The following is a 6546-nucleotide window of genomic DNA, read 5'->3' as shown; positions in this document are numbered from 1 at the left end:
ATGCAGTTTACATAATTGATTGCTCTACTTTTATATGACTGGCAATGTAGTAGGTTTCTTTACACCAAAGTCACCACAAACGTGGATAATGTGTTGTGCTACAACTTTTTGATGGCTATGACATTACTAGATAGGAATTTTTTCAGCTCCGTTATAATCTTAGGGACTACTACCATACATGTGGTTTATTGTTGACTAAAATGTTGTTATAGGAAACAGGACTAGTGTGTGTGTGTGTGTGTGTGTGTGTGTGTGTGTGTGCTATTGTTTCTGCTTTTCTGGTTAACCCTGACTGATACAGCAGTTACACCTTACTTATTTCATTTTTTTTAAAAGACAAGGCCTTGCTATGTTGCCCAGGCTGAAGGGCAATGGTGTGATCATAACTCACTGTAACTTCAAACTCCTAGGCTCAAGTGATCCTCTCATTTCAGCTTGGAATATCTAGGACAAACACGTGCCAGCATACCTGACTACTTTTAATTTTTTTTTTTTTTTGCAGAGAAGGAGTCTCACTATGTAACCAAGTCTGGTCTCCAGTTCCTGGCCCTAAGTGATCCTCCCATCTGGACCTCCCAAAGCACTGGGATTACAGAGGTGAGCCACCATGATTAATCACTTATTTCATTCTTCAATATGCTATATCTGACTGTAATGTATGCCAGGAATCATTGTAAATGTGCAGAGCGAAGGGAGAGAAAACAAATGACACTAAAGTTAGTGTAAAGCTGCCCCTCTATAGGAGAAATCTGCATTAGTAATATGGAGACCATAATGTGTTTCCATGATCAATGAGAAACACATATAGAGAAAGCAATGGCCTAGTTGTCGCTAATTTCTTCCATTAGTATTGTAGAATTTTGGAAGGAGTTGTGTTTATTTCTTAAGGATAGTTAGACAGAATTATTTACTTTACTTAAAAAACTCATATAATTTAGGTCTACATCAACCATGTCCACATAATGCAATACTTTTTGCTAATAACATACCCTGTAACTGAGCACATCCATGGAAAAACAGGAAAGATAATTGAGGTAATAGTGAGTGAAATTGTGGTGGTAATAAATATATCATGTTCCTAAAATCCATATAGTATACTACCTAAATAACTAGGGCAGATGTTTGCTAATCAAATATTCTATAATTATCCTTAGTTATTTTTCAACATGTAAAAATAGATATATTGTAAGAATATTGAAATTGAGTTATTTATAGTAAGACTATATTCTGGCAATTACTGGTTTTATTTTATCTCGTGTAACCTACACCTATTGGCTTTCATTATAAATACTAAAATTACTGGTTTTATTTTATCTCGTGTAACCTATACCTACTGGCTTTCACTAAAATTTTTGGTAAGCAGTTTAACAGTAGAAGTGGCAAATAGGGAATGTGCAGTTTTGTACTTTTTGTTTTGCTTTATCTGTTTGTAACTTTGAATAGCTTAGTATCTTAAAATTCATCAAATTCATTTGCTTAGTATTTTAGAACTGATACAGCCCTGGGAAAACTTGGTTTCCTCTCCTATCTTGCTTTTTATCTAATTTCATGACATCTGCACCATCTAAAATCTCTGGGGTCAATTTTCTAATCTGTGAAATAAGGGAGATGGAATAGGTGATCTATAGAGCTTTGTCCAATTCCAAAATTCTGCCATGTTAATTTATTTATGCTTAGTCTGTCCAGTTTCTCCCTGCATTAATCAAATTTGTCTGATAATGATCAAATCTTAGTATCCTTTTGAACTTAAGTCAAAGTGAATGCATTTTTATGCATGTATACTAATAATTAAGTATGGACTTGTCTTGAATATTTCCAGATTTATTTGAAAACAATACTTTCCCATACTGTGTTAGGGTAATAGGTGCTTCTTTCTCAATTTTGCTGTAAGTATTCATGGATAAAATTTATGTTCCATTGGTCCCTTATGTGTAAATTAATAAACAACAAAATTAAATAATTCCTAAAGATATTTTATTGGCCATGGCTACATGTAAATAGTCATTCTTTTCAATTGTCGGGGTGCTATAATTCATTTGGCCATCTTTAGTTATTTGCCTTGCTGAAATATGTACCCCATTCCTCCTCAATTGTTTTATCTTCCGGCTGCTCAGTTATTTCCAAACATTGTCGTTGCCCAAAATAAAAACAGCATACATTTTTTTAACCTTGGAGTTCTGCCAGAGAAAGAAGAAATAAAACATCCATGAAATAGAGAAAAGAAAATTTGGCAACAACATCCAAACCAAGAAGCAGTTACAAGTACAGTATGTACCATAGAATCACTTTCATAGTTTCTATGAATCCTTATTTCTCAATATCCTATGAAAGTTATTTCATTGATAAATTCTACCTAATTTACCCCAACATATTCCCTACTGTCAATCAACAAGGAAGACTAAAGAGTGAGGTTTCTTGATTGACAAAATAATACTTAGACTTGCACATTCAAACACACACATTCACACACATGCACATTCATACAGTTCCTAATCTCCTTCATTCAGACTGCGGTGACTTATTTTAGTCTATCTGAAGAACATATGTCAAAGATGTAATGTTTCTTTTCAAACTTGCAATATTTCACTTTTTAAGGACATTACCGTATATGCTCTCAAAGCGTCATACACTTTGCAGTACTTTCAGTTTTATGCTGTGATACTTCATGTTCATTTTTGCTGTCATATTTAATTTTATGCCTCATGTTTAGCTTGTGAGCTCCATTTGAGCATGGATTATTTCTGGCTTGGGTCTCCATTGAAACCCCTTCATCAAACATGTGGCGCAGGAGATTATGACAATAATTATTTATTGAATGAATAATAGAATTGGTGACTCCAATTACACAGTTAAGTAAAAATGGATGCGCTTAAAATGGCATCAGAAATATTCTACTATATACTTAAAATTCCATCACATATACTATATAAAAAACTTTTACAACGTTTACAAATATCAACCAAAATGTAATTCATGCTTTTATTATCCCTTTTTCGGTCAATCTTTTTGGATAATGGAGTCATACAATGGATGAAACATTGGCCAACATACATTCTAAACTTGCTTCCAGGTTAAGATTCTGTTATACCAACATGAATGTTTGATAAGAATCACTGCATCAAAGTGATGTGGTTGAGTTTTAATAGCTTATATTGCCTGTATGTTCTGAGTATTAATAAAGACACTTTTATGTTTTCTCATAAATCAAATATTTTTATTTTACACACTTGGGAAACATGCAGAAATCCTGAATGCATTTGTTTATCTTTGACTTTAATGCAGACACCCGAGTACAGTACTCTCTGGTATTTAAAAAAAAAGAAATATTTAGGAGAACCAAACATGATACATATTTTTGTGAAACAAAGAATGCTTTTGCGAGATAAAATATAACTTATTATAGGATATTGTTAGCTTAACATGTAGGCTTATTCATTAGGTTAGGGTGATGTTTTAATTTGTCATTTTTGTCTTTCTGATAAATTAAATGACTAGAAATATGAGCTCAGAAAAGTGTAGATTAATACCATTAAGCTTGACAAATAAATATTCAGGTATCTGAATCTACTGCTCATACAGAATGCCGCAAAAAGCTCAGGCTTTGTATCTATAAGACAAAGGTAATAATAGAATCAACCTACTGGGTTAGTGTAAAAATTAAATTACAATATAAGAAAATATATTTAAGTGTTTAATAAAAATTGTTCAATATATTTTTGTTTTACTAAGAAGAGAATTCTCATTTTTTTTCTTTTTTTTATTATTATACTTTAGGTTTTAGGGTACATGTGAAAAATGTGCAGGTTTGTTACATATGTATCCATGTGCTATGTTGTTTTGCTGCACCCATTAACTCGTCATTTAGCATTAGGTATATCTCCTAATGCTGTCCCTCCCCATCCCCCCACCCCACAACAGTCCCTGGAGTGTGATGTTCCCCTTCCTGTGTCCATGAGTTCTCATTGTTCAATTCCCACCTATGAGTGAGAACATGTGGTGTTTGGTTTTTTGTCCTTGTGATAGTTTACTGAGAATGATGTTTTCCAGTTTCATCCATGTCCCTACAAAGGATATGAACTCATCATTTTTTATGGCTGCATAGTATTCCATGGTGTATATGTGCCACATTTTCTTAATCTAGTCTATCATTGTTTGTTGGACATTTCGGTTGGTTCCAAGTCTTTGCTATTGTGAATAGTGCCGCAATAAACATACGTGTGTATGTGTCTTTATAGCAGCATGATTTATAATCCTTTGGGTATATACCCAGTAATGGGATGGCTGGGTCAAATGGTATTTCTAGTTCTAGATCCCTGAGGAATTGCCACACTGACTTCCACAATGGTTGAATTAGTTTACAGTCCCACCAACAGTGTAAAGGTGTTCCTATTTCTCCACATCCTTTCCAGCACCTGTTGTTTCCTGACTTTTTAATGATGGCCATTCTAACTGGTGTGAGATGATATCTCACTGTGGTTTTGATTTGCATTTCTCTGATGGCCAGTGATGATGAGCATTTTTTCATGTGTTTTTTGGCTGCATAAATGTCTTCTTTTGAGAAGTGTCTGTTCGTGTCCTTCGCCCACTTTTTGATGGGGTTGTTTGTTTTTTTCTTGTAAATTTGAGTTCATTGTGGATTCTGGATATTAGCCCTTTGTCAGATGAGTAGGTTGCAAAATTTTCTCCCATTCTGTAGGTTGCCTGTTCACTCTAATGGTAGTTTCTTTTGCTGTGCAGAAGCTCTTTAGTTTAATTAGATACTATTTGTCAATTTTGGCTTTTGTTGCCATTTCTTTTGGTGTTTTAGACATGAAGTCCTTGCCCATGCCTATGTCCTGAATGGTATTGCCTAGGTTTTCTTGTAGGATTTTAATGGTTTTAGGTCTAATATTTAAGTCTTTAATCCATCTTGAATTAATTTTTGTATATGGTGTAAGGAAGGGATCCAGTTTCAGCTTTCTACATATGGCTAGCCAGTTTTCCAAGCACCATTTATTAAATAGGGAATCCTTTCCCCATTTCTTATTTTTGTCAGGTTTGTCAAAGATCAGATAGTTGTAGATATGCGGCATCATTTCTGAGGGCTCTGTTCTGTTCCATTGATCTATGTGTCTGTTTTGGTACCAGTACCATGCTGTTTTGGTTACTGTAGCCTTGTAGTATACTTTGAAGTCAGGTAGGGTGATGCCTCCAGCTTTGTTCTTTTGGCTTAGGACTGACTTGGCAATGCAGGCTCTTTTTTGGTTCCATATGAACTTTAAAGTAGTTTTTTCCAATTCTGTGAAGAAAGTCATTGGTAGCTTGATGGGGATGGCATTGAATCTATACATTACCTTGGGCAGTATGGCCATTTTCATGATATTGATTCTTCCAACTCATAAGCATGGAATGTTCTTCCATTTGTTTGTATCCTCTTTTATTTCATTGAGCAGTGGTTTGTAGTTCTCCTTGAAGAGGTCCTTCACATCCCTTGTAATTTGGATTCCTAGGTATTTTATTCTCTTTGAAGCAATTGTGAATGGGAGTTCACTCATGATTTGGCTCTCTGTCTGTGATTGGTGCATAAGAATGCTTGTGATTTTTGTACGTTGATTTTGTATCCTGAGACTTTGTTGAAGTTGCTAATCAGCTTAAGGAGATTTTGGGCTGAGACAATGGGGTTTTCTAGATATACAATCATGTCATCTGCAAACAGGGACAATTTGACTTCCTCTTTTCCTAATTGAATACCCTTTATTTCCTTCTCCTGCCTGATTGCTCTGGCCAGAACTTCCAGCACTATGTTGAATAGGAGTGGTGAGAGAGGGCATCCCTGTCTTGTGCCAGTTTTCAAAGGGAATGCTTCCAGTTTTTGCCCATTCAGTATGATATTGGCTGTGGGTTTGTCATAGATAGCTCTTATTATTTTGAGATACGTCCCATCAATACCTAATTTATTGAGAGTTTTTAGCATGAAGTGTTGTTGAATTTTGTCAAAGGCCTTTTCTGCATCTATTGAGATAATCATATGGTTTTTGTCTTTGGTTCTGTTTATATGCTGGATTACATTTATTGATTTGCCTATGTTGAACCAGCCTTGCATCCCAGGGATGAAGCCCACTTGATCATGGTGGATAAGCTTTCTGATGTGCTGCTGGATTCGGTTTGCCAGTATTTTATTGAGGATTTTTGCATCAATGTTCATCAAGGATATTGGTCTGAAATTCTCTTTTTTGGTTATGTCTCTCCCAGGCTTTGGTATCAGGATGATGCTGGCTTCATAAAATGTGTTAGGGAGGATTCTCCCTTTTTCTGTCGATTGGAATAGTTTCAGAAGGAATGGTACCAGTTCCTCCTTCTACCTCTGGTAGAATTCAGCTGTGAATCCATCAGGTCCTGGACTCTTTTTGGTTGGTAAGCTATTGATTATTGCCACAATTTCAGAACCTGTTATTGGTCTATTCAGAGATTCAACTTCTTCCTGGTGTAGTCTTGGGAGGGTGTATTTGTCGAGGAATTTATCCATTTCTTCTAGATTTTCTAGTTTATTTGCATAGAGGTGTTTGT

At 35.2% G+C, this 6546-nt stretch overlaps 1 long non-coding RNA gene across 1 annotated transcript in view; it reads left to right on the top strand.

Annotated features, from left to right (window-relative positions):
* The first annotated feature begins 500 nt into the window (after window positions 1-500).
* Window positions 501-6546, top strand: part of LOC134731400 (uncharacterized) — a 68330-nt gene continuing 62284 nt past the window's right edge. The window contains exon 1 of the long non-coding RNA XR_010113619.1: window positions 501-597. This is a non-coding gene — a long non-coding RNA (uncharacterized lncRNA). The remainder of the gene's footprint in view (window positions 598-6546) is intronic.

The sequence above is a fragment of the Symphalangus syndactylus genome, chromosome 9 (assembly GCF_028878055.3).
Source record: "Symphalangus syndactylus isolate Jambi chromosome 9, NHGRI_mSymSyn1-v2.1_pri, whole genome shotgun sequence".
Taxonomy (NCBI): Eukaryota; Metazoa; Chordata; class Mammalia; order Primates; family Hylobatidae; genus Symphalangus; species Symphalangus syndactylus.
The sequence above is the reverse complement of the archived record's forward strand: the minus strand, read 5'-3'. Positions and strand labels throughout refer to the sequence as shown.